Below are 13,410 nucleotides of genomic sequence, written 5' to 3' on the forward strand. Positions count from 1 at the left end.
CGCGATGTGATGGAAGTGACGACTTTGAAAATAGAATTCATTATCTCATCGAGTATGGATAATCGCAATCGAAATGGAGTCAAGGCCTTCAGGACTTAGGCCACGGATATTGCGATCCCCCAGACGTTATGAATTATGAAATTGTGTTAATAATGCTGCCGGGTCCGGCTTTTAAATCACAATGGGCCATCTGAGGGGTCTGGACTCAAGCCCGCAGATGATGTATGCAACATTTTATGAATTACAATTGATTATCATGTTGGGTCCGGGTTGTATCACATATCGGCTTGGTGTCAAGGCTGGGACTTAATCTTGTGGATGTCACGATCTTCCGGACACGATGATTTATATATTATCATTGATGTTCTCGTCAGGTCCAAGCCATATATTGAAATCGCAGTCGGCTAGGCCTTCGGGGCTTTTAACCATGATTCTATGCAATTTGCGATGTGAGGGGTATTGGTCGGGTTTTAGTTATGAAAGTTGGGAAAATAAAACTCCGATTTATTATTTCTTATTTTAAATAACCCATATGTGTTTAATACTTTAAGGCTTTTAAAGCCTAAGTATGATCTTGGTCTCGGGGGCTATTAAAATTTGGTTTTTTTATGAAATAAATTAAAATTGTTTTATTCAAAATAGAAAAATGTTTTTTTTTTTGTTATAAAAATTTAAAAAGGGTCCCCTATTTTTTATATAATAATTTCATAGGAAATTTATATATAAAAATGGGGGGTTGTTGAACAACACAACAATTGGCGATTCACTGGAAGAACCAGTTATCTCTGATGAATGATAAAGACATTTCAAAAATTCAGTAAAAATAATTTAGGAAGGGGAAACTACTTATTGAAATATTTAGATAAATAAAATTACTATGATCATAAAAAACTCATTTAAATTGCAATCTCTTTAGAAACCTTTCATAGATGAAAATACTTATTTATCCATATCAGTCATTAATTGGTTATAAAGATAAAGTAAGGGGCCTTTTACAACTTAGCCTTTTGATGTACTCGTTTGTCACAGGTAGAGCCACTGCTGCCAGCAAGCATTCATAGCTTCGACAGGGTTACCTTTTAACCAACAATAATTCAGTGTCCCATCCATTTAATAACGCAGTAGTTAGAGATAAATTCATTTTTATTATTCTTTGGTTTTTTATTTTTTCCTTTTTAACTAGTACCTAAAGGTCATTCTCCTGGTTTGGTGACCAGATAGTGACAATGCCATTCACTGGTAGTAATTAAATTGAACAAGCTAGCTCATGATGAGACCCCTTGTCTTATAATTGAAACAATCATAAGCCATTACCCTAATTTGGTGTTCAGTAGTGGTAATGTCAGTTTTATTATTTCCCTATGATCATGATAAGCAGGCTTGTGATGAGACCTCTTATCTTTTAGATTTATTATATTTTTGAATTACACTCTAAAAATTACGTTTTAACGGATGGGGAGAATCATTGACTCCTTAAGAGTTTTGGATGACAATTTAGAGTTGAAGATGCTTAGTCGTAAGACAATCTTTATTTTTTTAAAGATAGCATTTTTTAACTGATAATAGAGTAAAAATGACTTTATAGTTTTTTTAGGTTTAAGAGATTTCATAACTTAATGGAAAAAATTACAGAGTTATATAATTTTTATCTAATTTTTCAATTTTCTAACCACTTCCTTAAAAATTCCTACTTTCAAATTGAAAAAAATCATAAAATGGTTTCAAGATATGTTTGTGAAAAGCCAAAAGTATGCTATCAACATTATTATCTAAAAGAAAAAAATGTAAATGTGATATGATAACAAAATTTTCTCAAGATACTACCATTAACAAGTATGATTGTAAAATCACCAAAACCAATCTAAAAGGAAAACTCCACAAGATTGTTTATATAAATTTCTTAACAAAAGAAAAAGAAGATAATCAAGTAAACATTCTTTCTTATGTTGAAATTTAGATAAATTTTAACTTGTAAAGTTATACGCATTTAGTAATAATAAAATTAAGTTCAAATGAGGAAGCAACGTAACCATTTTCTAATCAAAGTAATGCTTTTAAAGAAAAATATTAAAGGTTTAGAGATCACCCATTTTGGTTGAATTGATGAGAATCGTTAAAGCTTCCTTTAAAGACTTAAAGAAAATCAGGAAAATGAGTTCAAAGTGTGATATGGTGGACATGTGAAAATGCTTGTGAAGAGCTACAAAAGAGAGTTACAAATCAGCAAAAACTAAAAATAAAACTAAATATAAAAAAGTAAAGAAATGAATGAAAGTGAGTATATGAGACTTACCATTGAAGAATTTCATTTATTCTTACCAGAAAGATATGAATTTCTTCAATGCAAGGTAACTAACCCAAAATCATTATTTATTAAATCTAATCTAAAGCGAGCAGTAAACTTAAGAAAATAATGTCATGTTCAAGGGAATCATATTAAACCGAATCTATCAAAAATGAAAATTAAGATATGCTTCTTTATCAATTGCAGTGATGAATGTTCTTTCTCAATTCTGAATTTATATCAGCCCCATAATATAGAGAATGATTCAAACTCAAATGATGTATCATTTAAGTATATGATGAAAGTTTGAATCTCTAAGCATGGAGTGATATATCAAAGAATTGAAAATAAAAGAGAACTCAAAATGAATTAATCATTCCCGGATGCGGGTGTACGCCAGGACTGATCTGATGGCAGAGGAACGAGATGGCAAGTGGCATAGCCACATGGCCACCTGTAAGCCCGCACACAAAGCAATAAAACCGTTTCGCAGCAGCAGTAAATGCCATTCAATTCGGCACTCGAATCAACTCACCAGCGCCATCACACCTCGGCTTTGCATCATGGAGCCCTCAGGTAATATTCGACCCACCTCCTCTGTTTCAACTCCTCTACCTCTGAGTTGCAAGTGCCCCCTGGTTGCAGTGGAGCCAAGTACATGAATTGCAACAGGCAAGCGATGCAACATTCTCTGCTGCATAGAATTTGGACAGGGCAACCATTACTCTCAGAGCTTGATTTGCAACCTGACTTTTGATTCTGAGCCTTCTGAGCCTTCCACCTCAGAGCTCCACTCAGTGCTGACCTCTCACAGGCAGTCTCTTCATCCCCATGCCATCATGCCCAGACTGCGCCATCGAATGAGGAGCAGGAGGGGTAGTAGCAGAGGCAAAATGCCCCGTTCTTCGCCCTCAATAGTCTCAGACTGCTCTTCCCCCTCAGCAAATTACGTCTCAGCCCATTATCCTGAAACTTGCAGTGGTACAGGTAGCATATGCGCTGTCCACTCCCAGCCTTTGCAAATAGCCATTCTAGCTACTAATATCCCTTCCAGCTCTTAGCAATCCAACCATTCGGCCCAATTCATTTACCATTTCTCTCTGAATTGACCACTCATCAAAGCTACCATCACAGTCACCTTCCAAGAGGAGCCATCCAATGATGAAGGACAACCCACCAGCGCAATGGAGAAGAGGGATAATGCTCAGGGCAAGCCTTCTGCAGCGGAGCAAAATCGAGAAGAACCTCTGACGAAGGATGACACGGGTGCGCTGTTGAAAGACGAGGACGACCTCGACGCCTACAGATGTTTCATTATTGAAGAACACCCGTCAGCACCGAATGACACATAATTCACCACGCGTCTTCAGATTTCAGGTTCCTAGCAACCAAGTCTATGGGTTTACTTTTGAATTTTTGAGCAAAATAGTTAGTCTTGAAATTGAAGTCAATAGAATATTGCTCCATGTTCATATGCTGGTTTCCCCTGCGCGGGCAACAAACTTATTTTGGACTGGACTGGTTTCCCACCTCTGGGCAGTCTTAATTTTGTTTTTGTTGCATTATGCCATGAACCTTGGCTCAGAACTGTAGAGGCCACAGCCTCCTTGTATCATTTTGTTATAATAATAGATCTCAGACTTATTTTGAAAAATAAATGAATTAATCATGATCTATTAGATTTACCTGTTCCATATTCTATATTTACGAGGCAAATTGTGAGATTTGGAACATGCATAGATAAAATCACGAGTAAGATCATTTGCTGCAAAAAGAGAGCATTTGACTAAACTTTGCTTTAAGATAAAAATCCTTTTAATAATTTAATTAACTATCGAGAGTTTTGATCGGAGAAAGTTATTGGAACTTTCTAATGAGGAAAGTTACAAAATTTGATGATCCAATATAAGTCTTTCGATAACATGTTAAAGGATTATCATGACTTTTATGAGGGGAAGCAAAATTTAGAGAATTCTCAAATTTTGATGAAACAATAAGTATTTCCCTGAACATATTGCAGATTTATAAAAAGTTAACTGCTTGTTTATTTTAAGTTTTCAAATAAAACAAGGAAAACCTATAAAAGAATAATGAGGAAAAGAAAAACTAATGATAGATGAAAATGAATTTGTAAAATGCATACGTAGAAGAATTTTAACTGTAAGTTACCTCATAGATCTTGAAGTTCTTCCATGTATTTCTCAAATTCCCCTATGTTCAATATCATCTATTTATTTAATCTAAAATGCTAAGTAATGAATTTTAGGATTACATTCATCTCAAATTTACATAGGATGACAATAGTAGTGACTATAACCTTCTCAGAAGTACTTGTAAATCAAAGATTGTCAAGCTATAGCAAGGTTTTTATTAGTGTGACATAGTTTCTTGCTAAATCCAAACAACCACGCAATTTATGGGTTTCTGATATGTTTTGAGTTACTTTGTCATAAAATGAAAAATAGATATCGGAAATATTCAATTCGTTACTTGCTTATTGAAATCTACAATAATAAATGAGAACATAAAATAATCTAATCTAACCTAATCTATTCCTAATTCTAACTTAATGGAGGAAAAATGACTAAGTATAGTCATACTTCCAATGTAACCATGTAAGCATTTTAATTCCTGCATGTATATACATATTAAACATTAGTAACAAAAATGTAATTAAACTAAACAATTTAAACCTGAATGCAGAATATAAAGTTATTATTAAAATATTTACATACAAAACTTATTTACAATTACCTTCTCTTGGAACGTCCTTTCCAATTGAATTTCGATTGGATCATAGAAATCTGGATGAATTTCTATTAATGATTGGAAGTGATTCAAAAGAGAAGATAACATGCCAGGTTGTAGAAACGAACTTTTTGATTCAAAGGCCTGTATAAAATCGTTAGTGCTATGTGCAAGTGTTAAACTATTAACAATCTTCCATGAAGGAAAACTTTCCAAATATCTTTCAAATGGATTTATGAGAGATGGATGGAGATCTGTTAGATACAATGGAAGATTATTAATCGAATTATATTGCTGGTCACATTGTGAAAATGCACTCTCTTGTTGACACGATTTCGAAAAGAAAGAAGTAATTGATTAGAGGTGAGAATCAATTGGAATCGGGAAAGAAATGACTCTTGATGTTCATTATTAGAATGCAAAACTTCATTTTTCCATTCACGCAATGCATCAATTTAGTGTTCAATGTTAAATTGCTCGATATGCCAACACAAAGCATCTAAAAATTGAAAATTGAAAACAAAAAAGAAATCTGAAATCAATTCGTAGTTTAAACTGGAGTTACAATTATTGTTACAACACAATTGGGATTGATTTAAAATAATTTCCTTTTCACAAGAGTTGGAGTTTGAATGAATAACAACTTGCGAATTAAAAAGAGAATTATGACTATGAATAGGAATGAGAGCTTGATCATCATATAAATCATAGATTGGAATGGTTTCTTGAATGCTGAAATCATGAATACCATTAGTTGTTTGAAAATGAGAACTTTTTGAAATAATTTTTGAATTAAAGTGTTCTTCATTTTCATCTATGATCCGACTTTGATCATGAGGATTTAATCGTGAATAAGACAAATCAACATCTTCAATGTCAAAGTAATTATCATAAATGACTTTACCACATTCATTAGAATTCTCTTCGATCTTATCCAATACACCATAACAAGAAGAAATATGAAGCACATGTTCATTAATGTGGGAAGAATGACCAATAATTAATTCTTTATCTTGATAAAAACTAATTGGCAATTCATTAAGCTCAATTTCTTTATCTTCTGAAATATCACTAATGTTAAGAGGGGATAGATTGCTACCAGCAAAAATATCAGGGTAAAGTGAAAAATGAGAATTAGAAGCAATGAATTTTAAAATGTCTCTATTTGAGAACTCTCGCACATTTTCTTCTTCACGAATTTCAAATTTAAGATCATTTACTTGGCGAATTGTATTTTCTTGAAGAATGTTGCTTGTATCTTCTTGTGGTTGATTTGTGAAATTTTGCAAGCTTTGAAATTTTGGTTTATAATCATGATTACCGTGAGAGGTTTATACTAATGTTAAGAATTTATCATACATGGCCGAAGCCACTTCATCATGATTTATATGTACCTCTATGATAGAATTTGAAGGGGATTGATCAAAGCTTGTAATAATTTCACATGGATTATGAATGGGAGGAAGAGAACAAATATGTTCAAACCAATCTAATAATTCTTCTTCAGAAGGTTTATCTTCAATTTTAAATTTCAAGCAATTTAAATGAAATCAAATGGTAAAATCAATCAACGATTCAGACTCAAATCTTTGTAAATCTTCAATTTCATCACATACTTGTTCGTAGTCATAACCATCAAATTTACAAAGTAACGTTGTAACAAATTGATCCCAGCTATGAAATGAGGCAAATGGAAGTGATTGACACCAATTTCTGGCTTTTGTCAAGAATGTAAGAGTAAAAATTCTGCATAAAATACCTTCGTCAATTCCTTGAAAAGGTGATTTTGAAATTTTTTGAATGAATTGTAGAACATGGTTAAATGCATAAGTATTTTTCTTACCATTAAATTTTACCTGAGACAGAGCCTTACCACTTCTGGTGGAGTATTGAAAGATGCACATCCATAAATACAACTCCAAATTGGAAGTATAGGAGGAGTCATTGTGAAAAAATAAAATGTTAGAACATAAAGACTCCAAAAGACAACAAGTTTCAGGCCAGGCCCTCCTTCTAGCACCAAAATGTTGATGACTCGAAATTCGCTGCAACAACATGGGGGATAGCCACCTGGTACAGACCTTAAATAAAATCCTTTTCTATTTGGAGTAGTGGCTCCGACTGGTTTAACTAGGTTCAATTGCCTTTTCCCAATCGCTATCAGTTTTACAATATGTATCTAATTACCAATAGGTAGGGACATCGGATCAATTCTTCTAGCTGATCAGGCAAGAAGAATGACCCTTAAGTTGTTTTAGTGGCACAACCAAACCAATCTAAAGTTTTGCCTCTTGAAAAGAGGACTTCTAGGATGTGAAAGCTAGGATAACACATGCAAGATTAAACTAAGATGCAATTAATCTATCCTATCTTGATTGAAGGAAAGAGAAGTCCTTCTCTCAATCAAGAGCTGATTTACTTAACAGAAAAATGAACTTTAAGGAATTGAAATTAAAATGAAGGAATTAGATCAAGGAGATAGCTCTCAAGATCTGATTCTTTATTGATCCAAATACCAACAATTAGGTACTTAGTAATTAGTTACACAAGCGCCCAACAAAGTATATCCAATTCCTTAATTATATGCATGCATAAGTCAATCTAATACCCAGGAATTGTTATTTGTATGCGATCAAAAGTGATTGTCCTAAGTGTATAATAATAAAGATTAATCAAACACTTATAGAAATGAAAAGCATTTAAAGATAATTGTTTTGATTAATTAGTTAAGCAAAATAATTAATTAAGCATGTATCACATTCAAATAAGTTGAGAAAATGCTCAAATATATGTACCATAAAATGGCAGTTCCAACAAGTTCAAAAATGAAAGAATGCAGAACTGTGTTAGTAGAAATACATATAAGAGACAATAAAAAATATGACTAATAATTACACAAAACAGAACAAGAAAATAATGATAAAAGTACCCAATACATTGTTCTTTGTTTCTGAAATAAAACAGTGTTGATATGGCCTTTTATTCCGATGCTTCGAAAGGTACAAAAGTGCAGGCTTTCTGAAGCGTTCTTTACAAAAATCTAGAACTCTGATCTAATCGTTTTATTAAGAAGTACAAAAGTGTAAGCTTCTCAAAATAATTCTTTAAAAATTTCGGGACCTGGCCTAGTCTTCCTATTAAGATAGACTTGAAGAATACAAAAGTGTGAGCTCCAAGGCTTTCCTTCTAAGATTCGGGACCCTTATTCATTATAATGAACAGGTTTAAATAGCACATGGAGGATGCAAAAAATAAAATCATTGCGCACATCGCTAGGGAGTTAAACAAATCCCTTATTATTTGTGAAGATAACGCAGAAATGGAAACGATTGTGATAATGATCTTTTGGTAATCCCGCTTTGTCTTATCTGTGCAGCTGTGTGATTCGAAATATCATAACGATGGCCGATTTTGTGGAACTACGCAACTGTCCCTTTCCTTATGAACCTGAAAACGAGAAACAATGACTGAATAAGCAATGATTAAACGTGAGATATATTACAAATAAATTCATTAAATCCGTGTTTGAGATAAACGATATGATCAAAGAAAGACATCTGGGTTTTTTATTCATAATCGCATTCGGGACATGGTCATTTTAAAATAAATCGCAATCGCATAAAATATGGAATAATCACAATCGCAATCAGAATCAGGATCGTATCATCGTTACCATTAATCAGGATCGTATAATCCTTAATACCAATCACAAATAATAAGGTGGCTTATTCATTGGAATCACAGAGATCTAATGAATCACAATCGCATTCAATCAGGGTGGAATTGAGATTTATCACAATCACATTCAATCAGGGCGATACTGAGCCATATCGCAATCGCAGTTATCAGAGTGGAGGAATAGCCTAAATCTCGTGGCTTTTGTGATTGCGATATCGAAATCGTAGAGGAGAAGGGATGGGCCAATCACATCACAATTATGGAGCAGTGGATAATGAACACGAATTTAATGATTTGGGATTGTGATGCTCAAGGATGACATGGCGAATAAGTGATGTGGTAATGATGTCGTGTAGTGACGTGATAATGACGTCATTCGGTGACGTGCAGGATGACGTGGCATCTGATGTCATTCGTGACATGGCAGAGGAATGAGTCCCGCATATCGCAATCGCGTTTGACAGAGGTCTAGCCACAGACACAAGATTTTTATGAGTCACAGTTAAGCATGTTGTTGTGTTCAGGCCATATCACAAATCACAATTGTAAAGGCGGAGGGGTAGAGGATCAAGCCCGCGGATATTGCGATCCCTTGGATGCAATGAATTATGAAATTGTGTTAACACTACCATCGGGTCTGCTTTTAAATCACAATCACAATGGGTTAGCGGAGGGGTTTGGACTCAAACCCGCAGATGATGGATTTAATATTTTATGAATTACAATTGATTATCATGTCGGGTCCGGGTCGTATCGCATATTGGATTCGTGTCAAGGCTGAGACTTAAGCTTGTGGATGTCGCGATCTTCCAGACACAACGGTCTAGATATTATTGTTGATGTTCTCGTCAAGTCTGAGCCATATATTGCAATCACAGTCACCTAGGCCTTCGGGGCTTTTAACCATTATTCTATGCAATTTGTGATGGAGGGGGTATTGGTCGGGTTTGAGTTCTGAAAGTTGGGAAAATGAAACTCTGATTTATTATTTTAAATAACCCATATGTGTTTAATACTTTAAGGTTTTTAAAGCCTAAGTATGATCTCCATCTCGAGGGCTATTAAAATTTTGTTTTTTTATGAAATAAATTAAAATTGTTTTATTCAAAACGGGGAAATATTTTTTTATTTTTTGTATTATAAAAATTTTAAAAGGGTCCTCTACTGTTTATATAATAATTTCATAGGAAATATATATATATATATAGATATAGATATATATATATATATATATATATATATATATATATATATATATATATATATATATATATATGAGGGGTTGTTGAACAACACAACAAAACACAATACTTTATCCTTTTCCTTGTCATATTTTCAACAAGAGCTTTAAACTCTCGAAATCGATCAAAGATCTCATCCTTGGTCTTTAAGAAATAGATCGAGGTTTTTCTGAAGTGATCACCGATAAAGGTGACGAAGTATTTTCCACCACTAAGAGTCCTTGTGGACATAGGACCACATATATCTGAGTGTATTAATCCTAATACACATTCTGCTCTATTGTTACTTCTGGAAAAAACTGCTTTAGCGTACTTCCCTAGCACACATCCTCTGCATAAGTCATCATGTTCACTACTAAGGACTGGTACCCCTGTGTTAAAGCCTTAGAATTCTACTGCTCCAACATGGGGGATAACCACCTGGTCCGGACCTTGAAAGCAACTCCTTTTCTGTTTGATGTGGTGGCTCCGACTGGGGATGATGAAGCCAATTTCCCAGAATGGGTTTGAAAATGAGAATGGGTGGTTTCAAGTGATTGCAATAAGAATAATGATAACTAAATGACCTATTCTAGCATGCAAATCTCTAGCTAACTTAATCTAATATAAACCTGGGGTATTCTTTGCAATATGCGATCTAAAAAGATATTTGTTTGGTATGTGATAATAAAGATCATTCACGTATTAAACATAGATGATAACATGTAAAGATAATTTATTTGACTAAATAGTTAGTCAAAGAAATGTATAAACTATATCGCATATATTTAATGATCATATATGAAAATAAATACTTTCAACTAGGCATCATACAATAGTGCAATTAACACATAACAAAAATAACATATTTCATATATAATTCATGAAAACAAAATGTTATCACTAATTGAACAAAACATAACTGATCATACAAGATAAAAGTGCCATATGTGTGAGGTTCTGCTCATTTGACTAGTGACATAGATCAACTCCTTTCTTCAAATCAGATTATTCTCCAAGCATACAATATTGCATCAACAAAGGATAGTCGTTTGATATTCAAAAGTAATGACCATGTCCATAATTTCATCAAGGCATTCACAAAATTACAGAAGTGCATTCTTTGCAAATGTTTTTGATAAAATTCTGGACCCTTCTCTAAATGCATGAGAAGGGTATAAATACTATCTAACTAAAGTTCAAAAATAGATTATACAAAATATTTGAGGAGGTTTAAAACAACCTTCCTCTTAACTAGCAACTAACTCTAAAAATAAAAGTGATTTGATGACCAGAGGTTATAAATATGTCTTGTTGTCTGCTAGCTTTTCCTTTAAGTCGCATATATCGCACATTGGTTTCACTTGAGGAGGTGCCCTGAATTGCGTCCCGACCTGTCTTGCGAAGATGGTATCTGTAAGAGGTGTCAGCATCCTTTGCATTGAATGGAGTGAACAATTCAATGTCATAATTTAGCTGTGAGGTTTTACAAGGAATTGCCAGTGTGCCTCCCAGTCAGTCTTTGATAATTTTGTGATCGCCTCCCTTTGGATTTTCATCTTTGCCTTCCAGTGTTTATCCAAGTCATTCAAATGTGGCAGTGACTTTGGGTTACTTTCTTTTATCAAGTTGGTGGTGTGAAAAGTGCGATTGAATGCTTTTATTATATTTTTTTCCACTCCTGTTGCTCTTGCTACTGCCAACTCTACTTGTTTGATCCACACATCCCAATCTGTTAATAAAATATATTTATGTGCCTCTTCTACTTTTAGCAGATTGACGCTTCTTCCTTCTTCAGATTCTTGCTATTCAATGTAGTCAGAGATCTTAGTATTTAAATCATTAAAATCGATTCTCTGATTAATTGCCTTATCTATTAATTGGTCAGTAATGAGATAAGGGGTGATATGGGACATTCTCTGGCAGAATAGATCTTGCTGGTTTGACAGAATGGAGTTTAGCTCCTGATCTGAAAATCACTCGTGAATGATCTCAGTTAATTAATGAAGGTATTACAGACTCATGTGCTGGGGTGTGCCTATGATATTTTAAGCGACAAATCGATAAGATTACGAAATACATAGGCACTTGAAACAGAAACATAGTAAGCAAATACAAAACACAACAAATTTAATAAGGAGTTCACCCAAATCCTCTTGGGCTACGTCTCCTGGTCCAGCCTTCAGTGGTGGCCTTTCTATTGTGTCTTAAAGCAGAGTTTTTACAATAAGGAGCTCAATTTGAGTCTCGCTTAACAGAGGGTGATCAGTAGGATTGTACTTGGATCCCCCAAGTCTCTAGAGTGCACAGACTCCCCTTACTGAATCTCGACCTCAACTGGTCTTAGTGGTATGAGTCCAATTTGGTACTCAATACCTGACAGGAATACATAGAAGAGTAGCTTGAACCTCTCAAGCCTTCTTTGGAGTTCACAGACTCTCGGACTCTCTCTGTCTCTGTCTGCTCGATGCTGCCTTTACTTTGCAGGTCGGCTCGACTTCTTTGTTCTCTACAATTCGCTTCTTTCTCTATTTATGTTCCCCTGTCTGCTCTTCGTCTGTCTGTGGCTTAAAGCCAATCTGCTCCCTGATTGTTCGTTTCCTCTTCCCGTCTCTCCGGATCGCCTGCCTCTGTCCGCTGGAATTCCCCTGCTCTGCGTCGTCATTGCTGTGTAACGCTGCACAAAGAGGTGGCCACTTGTCGCCTTACGAACTGAGTGTTAGTTTTCTTTGAACGGTCGTTATTTTCGTTACTCCACGATTTTCCCGCGAAACTGATTCTTCTGCCAGCTCATCGGTCATGCTGCACCTCAAATCTTTATGTGCCTAAGCCTATTTCCCCGTCAAATCCAGTCTTCCATCGGGTTGATTCTCTGCCGTTGATCTGGAGCCTTCAGATCCTACGGTCTCCGTCTATATCGCGCGGGTAAGTTGCTCAACCATTACTCACACGATGTAAGCGATTTTCTCTCTCATCCGTTGGACACACGTCACCCAGTGTGTGGCATCCCGTTGAACTTGGCCAAACCCGCTTACTGCTTGAAGTGCACACGATATCCTACCGGTTTTGGGCGTGGGACCTGCCTTCTAACATTTTCCGCACGGTTTCTTGTTTTCCTCGTGACCGAGTGCTCGAGGCTTTCCTTCTTTAAGGGTTTTGCCCTGCGATACGCGATTATCAGACACTGCCTCTGTTTCTGGATCCAGGCTTCCGATTGCCAATTTACGTGCATGCACGGTCTCCATGGGCCAATGGTCAACACGCTTTTACTGAGGGTCCTCGTTGTTCCGTGCTGGCCACAATTGCCATTGTCCAGAGGTCATTTCTGATAAGCTCGTTATTCTTAAGATTTTGATCTGACATAATTTGAAATAGTCATGAAAATGTTTAAGGATCCAATTCGGATCACGGCCTTCCCAATGAAAAAGCTTTTGGACCACCAAAAGTTGGCTTTCAAGCATCGACTAAGTGAGGGTATAA

Source organism: Pinus tabuliformis, chromosome 6, assembly GCF_031772625.1.
Source record: "Pinus tabuliformis cultivar Carrire ecotype Pingquan chromosome 6, CPIR1, whole genome shotgun sequence".
Classification (NCBI taxonomy): Eukaryota; Viridiplantae; Streptophyta; class Pinopsida; order Pinales; family Pinaceae; genus Pinus; species Pinus tabuliformis.